This window comes from Panthera onca, chromosome X (assembly GCF_046562875.1).
Source record: "Panthera onca isolate mPanOnc1 chromosome X, mPanOnc1 haplotype 2, whole genome shotgun sequence".
In the NCBI taxonomy this organism is placed as follows: domain Eukaryota; kingdom Metazoa; phylum Chordata; class Mammalia; order Carnivora; family Felidae; genus Panthera; species Panthera onca.
In genome coordinates, this window is record NC_138357.1 from 106,516,483 (window position 1) to 106,536,603 (window position 20,121).

Genomic DNA, 20,121 nt, shown 5'->3' on the forward strand with positions numbered 1-20,121 from the left:
CTGCATCGGGCTCCGCGCTGACAGAGTGGAGCCTCTCTGTGTCTCTCTCTCTCTCTCCTTCTCTCTCTCTCTCTCTCTCTCTCTCTCTCTCTTTCTCTCTCTCTGACCCTCCCCTGCTTGCTCTCTCTGTCTCTCTTTCAAAATAAATAAATAACTTTAAAAAATAAAATAAAGTGTCCTGACCTAGACTTTTCATAAGATTGGTGTAGATTATCCTTTTTTATTGTTGGATGAATTTTTTAGAAGAAAAAGCACAAGGTGATAACAGTACAACAAAAAACCTATTGCTTTTTGAGCAGTTATAAATGATCATCATGCTAAGTAGTTTCCACACATTTATTTGATATTCATAGTTGTCCTTTTGAGTTATGCATTAATATTCCCATTATACAAATGAAAAACAAAACAAAATTAACTTATAAACAAAAGTTTTAAGTGCCTTTTGCAAGGTGACAGAGCTAGCCTAGAAGTTAAGAACTGTGAGCTCTAGTCCTTGCTGACTTGCTAAAGTGAGTTAAGCAATTTAATTTCTATGTGTGTTATTTTCCTGATCTAAAAAAAGAAGAGGAGAGATTGGGTGGTCATATGTTCCCTTGAAGTTCTAGTATTTATAAATGTAGCTGCTAAAAAACCTATTCTAAACCTTACATGATGAGCCCATTGTACTCTTCATCAGTTAGACGATTAACAAGTTCTTCATGTATGACTGAATCTTTCTCTATTTCATTTAAGCCCGTTTCCTTTTATTTGATCTTTTTCAGACAAAACAGTATTCCTTCCATTCAAAAACAATACCTGGGGCACCTGGGTGGCTCAGTCGGTTAAGCATCCAACTTCGGCTCAGGTTATGATCTCATGGTACGTGAGTTCGAGCCCCACGTCAGGCTCTGTGCTGACAGCTCAGAGCCTGGAGCCTGCTTCAGATTCTGTGTCTCCCTCGCTTTTTGCCCCTACCCCACTCGTGCTCTATCACTGTCTCTGTCTCTCTTTCTCAAAAATAAACTTTAAAAAAACAATAATTCATTCCTTTCATTATATTTTCTGAGTAGGCAAAAATGTTATTTAGCCTTTTAATACAACTAGATTTATTTCAGTTTTTTTTAAAAAATTCTTTGGCATATACTTCAATTTCTTCATATCCTTTATTACAATAGAGACTCAAATTAAACCTAATATTCTAATAAGAGTTTTAGGTAGGAAATTAAAGCCAACTACCTTTATAAATGAAGAATGTTTTCTTAATGCCTAATGTCATTGTATTTTTAACATGTTCCAGAATTATGTGGACTTTATTCTTATCATATATATATATATTGCAGATAAAATTTAAAGATGATTCTTTGTTATCTTTTTATTTCAAAATATTTTTAGTACTCCTATCTAGTTATTTTTTTCTTGCTATCATATTTTGAGATTTTGAATATCTCTTTGTATTTTTACTCATTCAGTTTTATTCACTCTTGAACGAGTTTTTGCCTTTTGTTTAAGTCCATTTTATTCTACATATGAGGATGTGATGAAGAAATTTAATAGTTATATTTTATTTCCTTTATATAGTTATTTAATATAGTCATTGAATGACATCATCTGTGGGACAAAGTCTTATAATCCACAAATTATTTACTTCTTCACCCCAAATTATTGTCAAACTCTTGACAGATATTCTTTGCTGTGGCCTAGCCCTAGTGCTCTGCTTACTTAAAAGCGATAGAAGCAATGCCAAACTTCCTTAACTGACCACTTTTGTTTTCCCACCTAGATTATTTTTTAACATATCATTTTCAGTAAGAGATTGACAAACAAAAATTCTTGATTTATTCATGAGGCATCAATTGCAAAGCATGAAGTTGGTTTATAATGCCTTCAAATGCAGAGGAAATGCAACATATAAGCTCAGTGTGCAACACTGATAATATAGCATTACTTCCTGTTCTAAAACAGATTAGTTACAGTGATTCCTGAGAAGAGTGATCAGAAGATCTCATCAAAAAAAGATCTTAAAGAAAACATGAGTTTGGAATTTAAGAAAATTAAAGAGGAATCCAGTTGTTAACTTCAAAAATTATAAGTAGGACTAATGGATGAAAGTTACAATGTTTATAATTAATCAGGCCTATAAGTGATCACTAATCACATGAGTAAGCTTGCATCACTGACATGCTGAAAGAAAGTCTGTAGAATCAAGTGTAAGGACTCTTACATCTGTAGAGATGTATAGTTTGGACTAGATGACCTACACAATTCTATATATTTAACTCATATCAAAGGTATGCTATCACATAGAACATTGTATTAGGTAGATCTGTATGAAATTGATTACTTTTTTATCATTTTGACCTACATTAATAACATAGTCCCATGCAATATAATAGGATTCACTATTAAATATTGAAAGTCCTAAATGTAGCATATTTATGGCTCTGACCTTAAGGGGATTTTACTTGCTTTCAGGTAGTCTCTGGACTAGTCTCTCAACCTTTCTTTTTATTGTCCACCTATGTACTTCATTCATTTTTGCTATTCTAAGGCCTACTTTACGTGGGCATAAGCCAATCTTTGTAATTCAAATTTGCAATTATTTAGTGAGTTTTTAAAAAATTTTTATTTATTCATTTTGAGAAAGAGAGTGTGTGTGTGTGCATGTGCAGGGGAGGGGCAGGGAGAGATGGGGAGAGAGAATCCCAAGCAGACTCCGCACCGCCAGCATAGAGCCCAATGCAGGGCTTGATCTCATGAGTCGTGAGATCATAACCTAAGCCAAAATCAAGAGTTGGACGTTTAACCAACTGAGCCGCCAGGCACCCTATTTATTAAGTTTTAATACATTGCAAAATGCTACTGTAGCCTCTTTTGATGATAAGAGACACTGGGATAGAACCTGGAAGTGTCTCAAATGATGAGATTGTGTGGTTCTGATGCTCAGAAAACTGCTCTCCTTCCCATGCTACTGCCTCTTTGTTTTCTAATGATAGCTATGCAGATCCTACCCATGGTCACATTTTTTGTTGCTTCTTCTCTTCTAGCTGTAGAGACTGTTAGCTATTTGAGGTAGAGTTAATGCCATTGTCTTTCTTTTTTTTTTTAATCAATCTCAGTACCTGTTACAGAGCAGGTTTTCATTGAAAAGGTCAGGCAGTGAGTGCCAAGAACAACTCTGATACTTAGTGTTGCCACCAGGAGGAGATATTTGACATGCCTGTGAGATCTCTATGGTACGCATGTCATAAGTTAGACATAGACCCTTACATGAGGATGTGTGTTAAAGTAATTTAAGGAAGTGTTCCTGGGGGTGGCCTGTAAGAGATAGTGGAAGCCAAAGAAGGGTACATTCTCAGGTAAAAGCTTCTCAGATGGTAGCTTTAGTGTGGTCCTGCTGGGGAACTCTAGAGAGTAAGTTAAATCTTAGGTTTATCCTTAGCCCAGGCAAGGGAGCTGGCCTTTCAAGCTGCTACAGTGTTCAATCATTAGTTAAGGGACATTCTGGAGTCGGGGGGGGGGGGGGGCACATTAACTCCCAGAGGCTTCAAAATCTGTGTACCTGTGGGCAAAAGTAGCTCCAATAGCTTGAGTACAGGAGTTGCATACAGGTACTGATGCTTGGAAGGAAAAGGAAAATGAACTGTGCATTCACAATTCAAGGGAATTGTGAAGGAGTTGGAAGGGATCTCATTGGAGCACAAACATTTAGAGCCACCGGGTGTCTGTAAACTGATTACTGGAGGTCTTTGTTGGTACTATGTAGGTCACTAGAACCACAAATAAAAAATACAACTGTAAGAAGTTTGTAGAAACCTAATTAGGAACGTGAAAGTAAAACTGAGGTTATGGTGAACAAATGCTATTCAGTTCCCAAAACTTGCTGGTTGGAAAGTTTGAATCCCACAGTTACCACACACCACTTCATGCCTGTTGAATGCATAATCTGGAGCACAATGGTGGAGAGCAGGGACTGACAGTGGAAAGGTCCTTTGAAGTTCTCAACAGCCACCACTGGCAAGTCAGCACGGATTAAGCCAATTGTCTTTCCTTTTCATGCATGGCCCAAAAAGAAAGGTTGGCCAGTGTAAAGTCAAAACCTTACTTAGGCATGCTTAAAACTAAGATGATGAAATACTATGGAAGGACTCAATCTTCAGCTAGTAATTAGTCCCTTTTAAAGATTTTAGTGTCAAAGAAGTCTCATTTGTGATTATAATGATCTTAGGACAAACTGTTACATGTTATATGTGAGATGGGTCTTATTGTAATAACTGCCAGTTTGTGAAGACTAAAGCTTTAAAGATTATTAAAATGGAGCAGTGGTCCAACTCGGAACCTCTCATTCAATATCTTGTGGCTTTAACAGGAACTATTAAATATGTCAGGAAGACAAAGAGTCAATATAAAATACATAAAACTTTACAGGATTTTTTTCCTGAAAAATATAGTCTTCTTCCTTTAAATAAAGGACTCTGGGAAGACTCATGGCAGGTTCAACAACATATAAAAATACTCATTTTGCCAACATTGTGAACTTACATCTACCTAAATCACAATGACCCATAAGCTTGTGTCATGGAAATTTAATTTCTATTATCCACAACTTCAAACAGTAAAATTCCATTTTACAAATTAAATTGCTGATAAAAATGAGGTGTTTACTCATTAAATAAAGACAGAGAAGTTTTTTCAAGAAGATCTATCTCAGATGAAATAAGTCACTCTAAAATAAAAGGTAATCATCTTTATTGGACACTCTTTAAATAAATTACTGTATTTTGCTTTCTCATGTATCTTTTTCAATACTGGTCCTTCCCCTCCCTATTTTTATAGGAAATTCCTATATTCAGAGGCAATTCTTATAATTCATTTACCACATATACCAGCAGTTTGACCTTAATCAAATATTATTAAGTGTCTGGCAAGTCTCATTTTAAAACTAAAACCAAAAAAAAAAAAAAAAAATCAATGAGGTTTTGTTGTGGTGTTCTATGACTGGAAATAATTTTCTGGATTTCTATAATATGCTAGTTATTTAGTATAATTAATTTTTGTAACATAAGCATAGACTCTAAGCATTTCAGATTAGAGAACTTGTTGTATCAAGGGGTGCCTAGGTGACTCAGTTGGTGAAGTGTCTGACTCTTGGTATCAGCTTAGGTCATGATCCCAGGGTCAGGGTCATGTGATCAAGCCCCGAACTGGGCAAGGCACTGGATGTGGAACCTGCTTGGGATTCTCTCTCTCCCCCTCTCTCTGCCCCTCCCAGCTTGTGTGTGCATGTGCACCCACTCTCTCGTCCTCCCTCTCTCACAAAACGAATAAATAAACATTAAGAAAAAGAAAATATGTAGGGGCGCCTGGGCGGCTCAGTTGGTTGAGCATCCAACTTCAGTTCAGGTCACGTTCTCACAGTTTGTGAACTCGAGTCCCTCGTCGGGCTCTGTGCTGACCTCTCAGAGCCTGGAGCCTGTTTCAGATTCTATGGCTTCTTTTCTCCCCCTCCCTGCTCATGTTCTGTCTCTCTCTGTCTCTCAAAAATGAATAAATGTTAAAAAAATGTTATTAAAAATATATATAAAAAAAGAAAATATGTAGTATCTGAGCAATCATTTCTTATTTTGTAAGATAAGATAGACCAGATAAGATAAAAAGATTGCAAGTAAAGGCTTAAAATATGTACCATACCTGAAAGATATTTCAACAGGAAATTGTTCAAGGAATTGATAAACAATTTCAGCTATGATTATAGGATTTTAACTTGATCACATAAGGTTAATATACAGCTTGTTTTAGTAAAATGAATTACTAATGACTGATATTTTTTACATGGTGCAAGATTGTATGATAATGATTGATGTGACTGAAATTAATGTACTGGATTTTTTTTTCTTCAGTTTGCTTTAATTAATGGGATTTAATTTTAGTCTGGACCTCCCAAAGGACAAGAATGCTATTCAGGATGGTGCAACTCCAATGATCTAGTTGCCTTGTCACCCCATTCAAGAGAAGAAAAGTAGTGTTTTACAATCTAGGGATACAACATTATGCCAGTACTATTCTGTCTCTGCTCTTACATAATAGTCTGCTTTTGACACCACTCTATCCTCCTCTCTTCATTGCGAGGTTCATAATGATTCACTGCTTCTGCTAACTGGCATGCGTAGTGTGTGTGTGTGTGTATGTTTGCGTGTATGTGTGTGTGTGTGTGTGTGTGTGTGTGTGTGTGTGTGCATGCATGTGTGCGTGTGTATTTCTGCCTTTGCTATTGATGGGGTTTTGGGGTGTTGGTGGGGTTCTGAGCTGATGGCCAATAAAGAATTCTTGAAGATGTCTTTGGTGAAAAAAGATAATTTTATTAAAGCACAGAGGCAGGACCCATGGGCAGAAAGAGGTGCAGTGAGATTGTGAAGAGTGACTGGTTATATACTATGGAGTTGGGGGAGATAAAGTCAAAAGGAAGTTTCTTAAAGGGATTTCCATAAACTAAAGAAGACTCACAAGATACCTAAAGCCTAGCTATTGTTAAGCTTTGGTTGTTTTTCCCTCTAGCAAAGCATTATCATTAAGACTGTAGGGAGTTCTTGGAGATTAGGCTATTGATTAAGATATTTGTAGACCCATGGAGACTCTATCAGTTTAACCATTTGTTTTCTGTCTTTTCCTTTGTTCTCTGGCAGCCAGGAATGCCTGAGGAATGTCACACATATCCCACCTGGGGGTGGGGGAGGGTGGTTTGCCTCAGGTCAGCTTGCCTTTTGCTCCCTCACCACTTTGACAGCTATGTCATTGTCATTCAAACTTACACAAAGGACTCCTTTATTCACTGATGAATACAAGCATTAGTGCCTTGTACTCGGGCACTAGCCAAACTATAGTTATATATTTCAAAGACAGGATCCCATCTTTGTGTAATAAACTTGGGTCAGAGAAGCTGTTGCTTCCCCTCCAGCCATGCTTTACTGACCTGACTTCCCCAGGGTGTGTTTCTAGGTGAACAACAAGAATGCAGATTTAATCTTCTGATTCCAGCAATTCAGTCATCTAAAACTGAGGAAATCAAGTTCATTTACATAAATAAAGAGTTTTTATGTACTGACAACTCAAAATGTATTTCCACTTGCTTGCCACTGTCTGAATTCCTCTATTATGGAACTTTAAAATTGAAAGCATTAAAGTACACATTCTTGGCTGAGATAATGCAAGGAGGTCAATTAGCCAATTGTTCAACTACTGTAAATGCTTGAACTTTTATAATTCTCTGTTTCAGAGAGGACACTGAGGATTAGATGGACAGAAAAACAGAGAAGGGATTAGATAGCCTGTGAAGTGTAGGAAAAACCATTGAAAAGGAAGACCAAGAATCGCAAGAATTGAATACAATTCAATTCAAGAGATTTTTTTCATTATTATTTACCTCTAACTGTGCAAAAGGACAGGAATGATTTACGGAGTGTTATTATTGGTTTTTCTCATAAACTTTCTTACTTATGCATATTTTACCGTTACTATTAAGACCCTGCATGACTGCCAGCAGTGGTATTGGTGCTTTATGAAGTTTATTTTTCCTAACTCGACCACATTCATTGTAGATGCGTTTTATTATCTTGGGATTTGCAGGGCAGGAATAAACTTTCATAATCTTGCTCTAGAGATATGTCTTCAGTTCTGTGCCACTGTTTAGTCCATAGGGACCTCAAATAACTCATCTTCCTATTGGTCATGATAAACCTCTGGTGCTGGCTTCTTGCAGTAGGATCTAGGAAAAAGGAAGTAAACAGTGCCCTAAATGCCTGACTATGGCATTGGAGACTGAGAGGGATAGGTTTTCACTGACTAGGAAACTTGGGGGGAGTCTCAGTGATCTGCAAAATAAAGGAGATGCTTACATATCTTCATTTTCTTACTATTAAATATGTTTGGGCAATCTACTAAATATTCTTGGATATTTAAGAAATATACCACATTATGCCATGCTAATTAGATCTTCTTAGTGGAAAAGCGAAAACCTGTCATGTTTAGTGGAGCCTTGGAGCAAGTAAGGAATTTCTACCTGGTCCAAAGTTCAAGACAAGTGACTTTGTCAACAGTCCCTTATAAAACAGAACATGATGTGGCACCCTACTGGTTAGAGGCAGATGAGGATATGCAATCAAGCCTATTGTAAACTAGGAAAGAAGTATCATGGAGGGAGATCTAAGACTTCTGGAGCAGACTTCTGCCTGTTTTACCATGGAACTATTTTCTATTCTTGAGAAGAACCTCTCAGCTCTCAGCTCACATGGATCAGCTCACAGAAGCTGAATTCCTGGACCAGAGAACCATGGGAATATCTGACCCCAGCCACTCTCATTAACTGAATACAATCTGTTGCACCTAGTCATAAAGTCTGGATACTTAGAAGCCCTTAAATACCAAGTGAAAATATATATGTACGGCACTGAGCCTGTGTAAGTTGTAAAGGCATAAGGAATTTTCATAAGCAGATAACTCGTACTTTCATAGTACTTTAATCCTGCCAAATTACTTCTCCTGTTTACTTCTTCAAACCACATTGTGGCCTGAAGGGGAATTCCCTAAGACAAATTAAGTGGGAAAAAAGCTCAAATTGGAATTACAGACAGTTCTGCCTTATGGTGAATATGACCTACTATATAGCAGTATAGCCCTAGGAGGAACCTTTAAGATAAGTGAGAAATGGAATCTTTCCACCAAGAGGGACTCAAATAGTGCTGAAATAGTATTAATCATTGGCTCCTAGAAATATTCTCTCCCCTTAACTTCTGTGATACTGTTTTTACATTCCTCTCAAATTTCTAGTCATTCTTTCTCTGTCCCTTTTGAAGACCACCCTTCTGTGTGTATAATTAATATATGAGTTCATCAGGTTTAGTTATATACTCTCTCTTTTTTTTTCATCTTGCATTCAAACCAGGCAACTACATGGCTTCAATTGTCATAGAGGCCTCAATGACTCCTTCATTTACATATCTAGCCTAGGACTTGGAGCTCTAGATACATATAATTTTTTTGATTGTGACAAAACACACATGATATAAAATTTACCGTTTAAGCTATTTTAAAGTGTAGAGTTCAGTAGCATTAAGTACATTCACATTGATGTCCAGCCATCACCACCATCCATCTCTAGAATGTTTTCATCTTCCCAAACTGAAACTCCATACCTATTAAACAATAACTCCCATTACCTTCTCCTTCCTGCCCCTGGCAACCACCATTCTGCTTTCTGTCTCTATGAATTTTCCCATTCTGGTACTTCATATAAGTGGAATCACACAATATTTGTCCTTTTGTATTTGTCTTATTTCACTTAGCATAATGTTTTCAATGTTCATCCATGTTGTGGTATGTATCAGAACTTCATTTTTAAGGTTGAATATTACACTATACATACATATATATATATATATATATATATATATATATATATATATATATAATTTTGTTTATCAATTTTGTTTATCAGTTTTTATCATTTATCAATTTTTATCATTTTGTTTATCAATTCATCCATCAATGGACATTTGTATTGTTTGTGCCTTCTAGCTATTGTGAAAAATGTTACTGTGAACATTAGTGTATAGATATTTGTTCAGGGTCTCTGCTTTCAGTTCCTTTGGGTATACACCCAGCAGTGAAATTGCTGGGTCATATGGTAATTCTTCATTTAATTTTCTGAGGAACCTACATACCATAAACTTTTGATATACTTTGCTCTACATTTGAATGTGACATAGATTCTTCGAAATAAAATAAATTGTTTGGTCTTTTCCCAAAACTATGGTCCTTCATAGGTGTTCCCTTGAAGAATAGCACTACTGACCAGGCAGGTATACAAATCACAACATAAGAAGTCACCCTTAATATAACCCTCTTCTTCACCTTTCATATCATTGTCTTGTCAAGTTTGACTCTGATATATTTCTCAAATCCACTTATTTATTTGTATTCTTATTATCATTTCTGTAGAAAGAATTCTCATTATCATTTTGATTGTTGGAATAGCCTCCTAACTGGCTTACCTGCATCGTTCTTACCTCCTTACAAATACTGCTCCACAGTATGGTCAGAAAGTTTATATACAATCACGTTACCCACCTGCTGAAAAATAGTCAATGGTTTGACATTTTTAGGATAATGAATACAATTCTTAATATGGCTGGCAAGGCCCTGCATCATCTGGACTCCACTTCCTCAACTTCATCTCACACAAAGCCTGCCTCTTTCTCTGATCTCCCATCAGGCTGAATGTCCTTGGGTTTTTAATGGATCATCTACCACCTGGAACAGGGACATGGGAAATGATACTCACTCTAACTAGGAACTCACCATCTATTTGTTATCATCACCACATGGAAGCTATCCTTCACCTCGAAGATTAGGTTAAACTCCTCTTCATAGGATCTCATTAATACCTTTCTCTTTTTCCTAACAAGTTATCATAGAAACATTTCCAACTTTTATTTGTTTGGGTTTATTAAAATCTATCTTACTTATTAGAAAATATGTCTCAGTAGCTCATCACCATGTCTACTTCTTCAAATCTTTATATATCTAACAGATCACACAGTTCCTGGCACAGAGTAGACAGTTAGTACTTAAAGGATCAAGGAATTAACTAAATTGCATCTCTCTGTCTCTTGTCAGAATTAAAGCTCCTTTCTCAGGTAAATTTCTGGCATTGCTTTACCCATGTTTATATCCTCAACATCTAGCACATTTAGGGATCAGTCATATTTGCTGAGCTGAACACTGTGATTCCAAGTTCAATAGGAGCTTTTAAAATTAGCCAGAAGCATATCTGTAACCACAGTTGTGTTCCTACTGCTCTCTTTAAGAAAATCCCATAAACTATGTCACCTTTCTTTTGTAGAGCAGTTGGCTCACTTCTTAATTTTTTCCTAGAGGAAGAATACAGCATTTTGTTTAGGCAGGAAATTAAGACAAGCAGGGAAAAAAAAGTCTAGGGAGAGCTGGGAAAGAGAAGGAGTCTAGACAAACTAGTCCCAGGGTGAGTGCAAACTATTTCTGGTTGTCTCAATTTGTTGAAATGGAGAAAAATGCATTCACAAAATCAATAGATTAAAGCTGAATGCTAAGAACTACACTGATTTTCTCTAGTTTAAGAAAACCCATCTGCAACAGCAGCTACATTTGGAGTCATTGCCTCATTAAGGTCATGTTAATCTATTATCCTTCTCCAAGTTTACAAACATTCTGTGCTGACCAAACTGAAGAAACAATGGTGATGTGCTGACAATTACCACTTCTGTTTCTTTTGATTCATTCATAGTGGTTCTAATCTCTATTTCCCTGGGTGTGTTATATTTACTATTTTAGCAGAAACCAGGAGGTTCAAAGGATTCTCCTTGAAACTTCCTTAGGTTAACAAAGCACTGATGTTAAGATTCTGCTGCTTTATAAGTAGTTGTGCATTTATGTATACATACATACATATGTACACAAATACTTACATTTACTTCTATATCAGACCACAAAGACTTAACTGAAAGTTCATTTCAATTCTGAGCACTGAAGATTCCTACTCCAGAGTAAAGTGACATTTGTATCTTCAAAAATAACTTTAATTAGGGGCGCCTGGGTGGCTCAGTTGGCTAAGCATCCAACTTCAGCTCAGGTCATTATCTCACGGTTTGTGGGTTTGAGCCCTGCGTTGGGCTCTGTGCTGACAGCTTGGAGCCTGGAGCCTGCTTTGGATTCTGTGTCTCCCTCTCTATCTGACCCTCCCCTGCTTGCACTCTGTTTCTCTCTAAAATAAATTAACATTAAAAATTAAAAAAAAAAAAAGCTTTAATCAATATCTTCTACAGGTGTACCTGAAATATTTGGATTTCACTTTCTCAGCACCTAGTGACTCAAGTTAATCAGTATAAGTCTCTTTGGGCAGCCTAGAAAGAGATACAGAGTACTCTTGGTGTTACAGGAGATTTCACTGGTATCCCATACTGCTCTGGGCTTGGGAACTGACTGAAGGATCAAAATAGGGTGATAAACTGTGACTCCCTTTCATGTTGCCACAAGGCGGGACTAAGGTTTTGTTTTATTTTGCTGTGAATTTGATTATACAAGTTAAGGCAGATTAAGGTATCTTATGATTAATTAGGCATAACCAGACATCTTTGCAAGTCAGGACATCCTTTGACAGGTGATTGCCATGTTTTCTTTGCTGCCTCTTGTGTTAATAATGTCCACTTTATTTCTGTATTCTGCAGCCTTTTGATCCCATCAAGATCTGGAGCCAATAAAATTGCATTTCATCCTACCAGCGTCCTGGCCTAAAGCCAATCAAACACTGTTTAAATATTTGTGTGTCATCACCTGTATCTTCCTCAAGACCTTGGTGAAGCAAGGCTCTTCGAGTTTGAGAATGGATATATGGGTTATATGGTAGGAGTACCACACAGCATTCCTATTCCTCAAATAACTGAGGAATTGACTACCATCTATAGTATGTCAATGTCATTTAGGATGTTTACCATAATTGCATCCATTGCATTAGTCACCCAGAAAACTATTCAAGCTTCAGCCATCTGCCCAACTAACACATTGGATGCATAACCTCCACTAAATTAATACATGTAAAATAATCAGTCTGATCTAAAGATACATTATACCTTCTTTGGTCTGGCATTTTCACAACGTATTTACATGATTATTTAACAGATTGTTGATGTTTTTAACAAACTCCCTAAAATATTTTTACTTGAATGCTTCATTTCACTGTTTTTACTATACACTTCATTGTCTCTCCCCCCTCCCCCACAGGCCATGTTTAATATGGATGTTAATACACAGGCAAGTCACAATAAGGAACTTGTTAGTGTCCTTTACTAAGAGATAGAGACTGCTTCCCAAGGCAAAGAGGTTACATAATGAGATTGGAGGGCGTTTTGGATATTCTGAATCTTCTACATCTTCTAAATCTTTCCATTACATTTACTAAAATGTTACTCTTTTTCAGATCAAGGTCTATCATTTTACATTTTGAGACTTTAAGTGGCAAAAAAAAATACTTTAGTATTTGGAATAAGAAGTAATCACATGAAATATTTGTAAAGGCAAATCTGTGTTTGTCTTCTTCAGTGCCTACAAAACGGCCCAGTGCAGATGGTTCTTTTACTGCTGGATGTTAAAAAGGGCAGCTTTCTTGATTTCTCAGCTTTTCAGAGGCATAAAGTTCGATGGTTACTCCAAGTCAAAAACAAAGCCTCAATTCTGCAGTTGAAATCATTCAGTCCAAAATATTACTTAACCCTTCCATCTCAATTTGTAGATAAATCTTGCACCTTTCTACAGCCTAACATTTCTACTCCTCCTCAGATTCCTTAAGTTCTGCCAGTGTCAAAGCATTGAGAGAAGCGATCAATCAGTGAAATAAGAAAGGTCTTTCCTGACTGGCATTACTGTACAATGGCCGCATGCTCTCTGAGCCTGAATGTGAAAAAGTCCGTGTATGCATTTTTATAGGTTCTTCGGAGGTGCTCCAACTATACTCTATCTTTGCTTTGGCAGAGATGATACATTCTATTTCTCCAGCTTCTATTCCTTACCCAAGAACCTAGTTTTCTAGGATTAAATTTTTTTCTAATTTTTCCTTAACAGAGAATGCTGATATAATGAATATTTTTGACCAACGTGACTTACATTCTTCCTGGAAATTGGCAGAAAGGGCATAATAAATAAAATGAATACCATCTATTGAAAATAATAAGTGTTTAGAAATATGGTGTGGCACACACACCCAAACATACAGGTACCCATATATACATATATATTCTTTAATTAACCTCTTACATAATAATATATTTTATTCCAATTTTATGGAAAATTAAGTTATTAAACCAAGGCACAGAGAGGTTAACTTGCTCAACGTCACTCAATATAATAAGTGGGAAAGTATATCTAACTGAAAGGCCATGCTTTTAACGACTCTGCTAGCCTAATTTAATAAATAAATAACTAATTTGATTCTAACAAGCATCCATATTTGGAAACATTTGGAAAAATTTTGTGAGTTAAGATAGGTGACCCAGCGTGTGGAGTGATAAAGTTTTCTACTTTCTAGTTGTGCCATCCTGAGCAAGACATTTAAACACTGTGTCTCAGCTACCTTATCTAAAAAACAGGAATACAAATAGAATATTATATCTCTTGAAGGGCTGGTTATGAAAAATAAATGAGTTAATTACACATGTGAAGCTTTTAGAAGAATACTTGACATATAGTAATGATGAAATACATACAGAGTGGGTAAGAAGTCTTTGGCATACGAAAAGGATTCAGTAAAAGCAAATATTGTTATTATTATTACTGTCGTCATCATTATTATGATTACTAATCTTACTCTTACTCCAAAGTCTTACCCAAAACTCAGACTGATCTTTGGATTATTTAGAACTTTCAAGAAAATAAATTATAGTCATATAAATATAACTGATACATATGAGAGTACTCCCTAGCTGTGTTGCTTTGTGTCTGTGGGGCAGGGGGAGGGGATGAAGTTACCCAAAACTTCTCAAGGGCTTATGGGGACTCTTGATAGGCCTCAATTGTATATTTAAGTCAAGATAAGAGGAGATGTTTCACCTCTCTTCAATCTAAAATGGTATAAAAGCGGTTGCTAGCTTTGTAACTAATTCAAATAATATACACAGACTTTTTTTCTTATCCAACTCGAAATCCAAATTTGACTCATGAAAAGGCAACTGGAGAGATTTTGAAGAAATAACCATGAATTACACTTTATCTGAAATTGAGGGATTTCATTTATCAAATATAAAGGTTTATTTACCCTGTAGTTGTCTTGTCCTCAAGTCTTCAGACTGCATTAGTCCAGAAGCACCTTTATGCCCACCGTGTTTATTCCTGCTATAGGTGAAGGCCATTTTCTAAAAGTGATTAACTGGCAGTTGCACTCAATCCATTTATCCTTCTTAGGCTCCCCTGCTGTAATGCGTTACAATACTCACCCCTTTCTGTGAAGCAACAAATAAGCAGCAGCTGTGAAACCTTGAATTTGTAGTTTCATAAAAATGAAAGTCTGAGACCTAATGAAATTGCTCCAACATAATGTTGGGAGTATTTGAGAAAATGTAGTGTTCTTCATCTTCTTGAGTGGTTTCCTTGGCAGATGTTGTATTTTAACTGATCTCAAGCCAGGGAAAATGACGTGAATGTCACTGAATAATTAATTAGGATAGGCTACAAACCCTAGCCAAGGGAATCTTCAGAAGTGATTGCCCAAGTAACCTGGGTCCTATGGTTCAAGTTAGCTCAGTTTCGTGGTTACCTTTGATAAGCTAACCTGTACACACTAGAGCTTTAAAAGAACGTTTCCACACTAATAATAACATTATTTTACAGCAGTTCAACCGAAAGCAAACATTCTATGTGATATGGAATCCTTATACACGTTGAAGTTATTTTGATACACTATTTCAGCCTGCTTTTCTCTAGGTAATGTCAGTTTCTAACACTGTATACATAATTTTGTTTTCCCTTAGGGAGTTACTTTCATTCTGAAGATTTTAGTCCTATATTAAGATAGTTTGTTTATGAGCTCACTAAACTTCCTTTAGTATAGCATGTAAAATTAAATACTTCATTCTGGGTTCATTGTTCTAAAAATTGACAGGTTTTGAGGTTTCAGTGAACTCAGTTCATGACATTTTGAAAATGAGGGTCCACGACTAAGTAAGTCAGTCAGAGAAAGACAAATATCATATGACTTCACTGATATATGGAATTTAAGAAACAAAACAGATGAACATATGAGAAGGGAAGGAAAAATAAGATAAAAACAGAGAGTGAGGCAAACCATAAGAGACAAATACAGAGAACTAAGGATTGCTGCAGGGGAGGTGAATGGGGGATGGGTTAGAATGGGTGACGGGCATTAAGGGGGCACTTGTTGGGATGAGCACTGGATGTCATATGTAAGTGATGAAATCACTAAATTCTACTCCTGAAACCAATACTACACTGTATGTTAACTAACTTGAATTTAAATAAAAGAAAGAGAAAAGAAAAAAGAAAAGAAAACGATGCTCCCTAAATATATTAATAGTACTGAATAAATGTAAATCTCAGAATTATTTCATTTGAAAGTAACAGAAAACAGCCAAAATTGGCCTTATGAAGTGGAAATGGACAGTCTCAAGAAAATGCAAAGACCAAGTACGGCTTTTCAGGAACTCAGGAATATCTGGGCCGCGGATTCCCCCTTTCACTTGCTTGGTTCTCCTTCCTAGGGGTGGATATCATTGAAAGTAAGTTCTCACCCGACTAAGGATGAGAACCTGTTATCAAAAGAAGATGGCATAGATGTTGGATAGATGAAAATATTCACCATAATGTTTAGAAACACATTCTTTTTTGTCGATTCAGGAAGGTTTCCCCTCTAAAGGTGCAAATTTGGGATATAGAAAAGGAGAGACCTAAACGTCAAAGCATCCTATAAATTGCTCATGGGTAATTCTGACTAAAGACTCATGCAGTGTTACTTAATGTTACCTATGGGTTTAGTAAGTAAGTAGGAAACACATAGCAGTGTTTGCGGCAGTATGGGTGAATCAGGTACATAAAAGTTATCAAAAAGTTGAAGGTTTAATTTTATTTTTTAATAGCTACAAGATGTAGTGAGGTTCTCGAAGTAACCAAATAGTACAGTTTGCTCTATTGTGGTGTTTCCCAAATTCCTATGACCTACCTGGATTAATTTGCTAAGTGGCCATGTGTGAGATTACGGTAATATAGTAGAACACTCTGGACTTGTGACTGAGAATATTGAGCAATCTCAGAACCTCATACCACCCTCTCCACAGTGTATTTGATCTAAAGGATGGACACATGATCCAAGCTGGGCATGTGGATTCCTTCCCTGATATTCTTCAAACTGGTGCTGTGAAAGAGAAAGCAATCCTTTCAGCACGGGCCACAGCAATAAAAGACTGTAAGCTCAGAAGAGCCTAGGGCAACATCCTACTTCCAGTGGAGATAGTGTGTTCAGAGGATAATTGGGCACATGGAGATTGGCAGAGAAGAGAAATGGATGAGAAGCCCAAAGGCATTTCACTTACTAATTGTAATGCTCTCAGGCCAGCTTGAACCCCCCCTCCCCAGATATTCTGGGCAATAAATATCACTTCGGCATAAGCACGTTTCAGACCTGTGTTTGTTACTTGCCATCGAAGTCCTGACTAAAGCAAGCAATTTAGAAACAATGTGAGACATCAGGAAAGATGTTAAAAACATTAGACAGACAATCAAAACAAAATTCAAAAAGTGTGGTAGCAGCAAGGCAGACAAAATTTTAAAAACCATTATGAAACAAAGATGAAAGAGTTACAGAATTGAGGGAGAAACTTCTCAGTTTCTTTTTAGAAATATTGGTTAGGTGATTTAGACTAAGTAACTTTGGGTCATTTAAGAATCGTTCTCCAAGGGAAAAAAAAAAGAAGGCTACATCTAAATGTCACCAGATACGTAGGAAATGCTGCTTTCATAAATTCTCAGAAAAGGACACTCTTCTAATTCCCCTTACCAAACTATGTTGATGTCTTTACAAATTAAGTTCTTTATAAAATATATTTTTGTTTTCAACTTAAAAAAAAAAAAAAACAGTAAAGTGCTCTGAATGAAGCTTGTTATTGAAAGAGATTCCAACACAGTGGCACCAATAACTCTTGGTAGGGGAAGGTCAAAGACCATGGATAACATCACCAGAAAGCTCTGAAGAGAAGCAAAATTATGTTAAACAGTAACAGTAAATGGTTCCCAGTACTAATTTGGCACAAGTGAATATTTTCCCTTTATTGTTTAACAGCATGACCATCTTTGGGATAGACTGAGGCAACCCAAATATTAATTTTTAAAAATAAGCATTTCTTTTATAGTCTTGTTTTGTATAATTGGAAAGGGAAGACCATTCTGTGTTCTGCTCATGTCCTATCTGCCCCCTTTACTCTTTGTGTGCACGTGGCTTCCCGGGACATTTCACTCCTGTCCAGCCACACCTGTGTTGTCTGGAAACTCCCCTCAGGCTGTAGAGCTGCTTTGCCCGAACAGAGAAAGCCAGCAGTTCCTGGTAATTTATGATCCCCAAAGCGCAGTTCTTAAATAGTGAAGTCTGGTCCACCAGTTGCAGGGGTATAAATACTCCAGCTTCTTTGCCCTCTGGTTGAGACAGCTGGAGGTGTGATCTACACTGCATCCCAAGGACAGTAACTTGGCACTAATTCCGTTACCCTCTGTGGGACTTTGATCTATTCCCCCACTTTTTTTTTTTTGGCCTTTTGTTTTTTTTCCTGTCCCATGTATTTTCTATTCACTTACCCTTTGTTGTTGTTGTTGTTGTTATTCATTTGTTTGTTTTCCCACCAAAAAGACTTCCTAATAAGCCACTTTCATGCAAATTCTGATCTTGGGGGGTCTGCTTTTGGGAAACCAGACTGAGAACAGGATGCATCCTACAGGCTGAGAGTATGTTCACTGTCAGGACATATCCAAGACTCAGTCTTCTTGTCTTTTTTTTTTTTTTTTTTTAAGCTGCTAATAGTATTTCTTGGAGGCTATTTGTCCCAAATAAAGATTTCTTTTTTCCCTCATGTCCAGTAATCTTGTGATTTTTATATTGGTAAAAATGCAATGACTGATTACATGGATGAGGACCTTTTTCTCTGCTTGGGAAGGAGTCTTACCAATTGGAAACACTTCTTTATCTTGAAAGCTTTCAGAGCCACAGTCATCACCTTAAGAAAGAGTACTCCTGACTGATAAGATATGCCTTGCAACTCCATTCTTTTTTCAGTGAAAGAACATCTTGGTTTCTATCAATTCAGTTTTATATTCTGGAGCATTAACTCATGCCATAGAAGCCTGTATTTTCATATGTAAAATAACCAAACAGGAATATTTGAAGTGAAACTTAATAAATTAACAGATTTGGTAATGATTATTCAAAAAAATAATTCCTGGCAATTTCTCTTTCATACCATAAAATGCTCACAGAAGAATAAAAATGATTTTTTAAGTATTTTGACAAGCAAATATCCTCCTTTTCAAACTGCTTTTCTATTCAATATTTTTAACATACAACCATAACCCCAAACAACTACTTTCTAGCAAAATATTTGAGTCTGTCAGAATTTGATTTGCTCTAGCTGAACTAGACTTTGCCACTTCCATTTTGTCTTTGCTCTCTCCCTGCTGCATATAAGGTATCTAGTACTGTGTCCTTCTCTGCCTGACTTTCCTTGATACTGTAAAACAGACCTTTGAAACTACTGTTGAGCTCATTTTTTTCCTATAATTAGTCTTAGTTTCCTCTCTTTTTGCTTTGTTTTTGTTTGTTTGTTTTTTCTGAGGTTACTAAAAAAGATGGCTTGAGTACACATTTAGTCACTGAACCTCATGTACGACTAAACCTAGTTGTAGTTTACCAGACAAGAAGCGATTTTCTACTTATTCCTAATAATAAAATAATTAAAAACAAAACAAAGAAGCCACCATTCACAGAATACAAATCACCAGATCAGTATCTGTACCTGTCAAGGGAAAGTTATAACTTTTTTTTTTTTTTTTTTATCAGTTGCCTTGTATCTTTCCTTTAATACCCCTCTCCTACCCATTCCCCCATCATGGACCTTTTTCTTACAAGTTTTTATTTTAATTCTAGTTAGTTAACATACAGTGTTATATATACTACTTTCAGATGTAGAATATAGTGATTCAACACTTCCATATGACATCCAATACCCAGTGTTCATCGCAAGTGCTCTCCTTAATCCCCATCACCTATTTCACCCATCCCCCCACTCCATCCCCTCCAGCAACCATCAGTTTGTTCTATATAATTAAGAATCTGTTTCTTGATTTCTCTCTCTCTCTCTCTCTTTCACTCTCTCTCTCTCTCTTTTATTTTTTCCTCTTTGCTTGTTTATTTTGTTTCTTCAATTCCACTTATGAGTGAGATCATAAGCTTTTTCTCATGCTGGTTACTCCATGTGTAGTCCTTGGACCAGTTGCATCTGGAAGTATCAGCAAACTGCTTGTACATTCATAATCCCTCACCCTCCCCAGACTTAACTGAATCGGGATCTA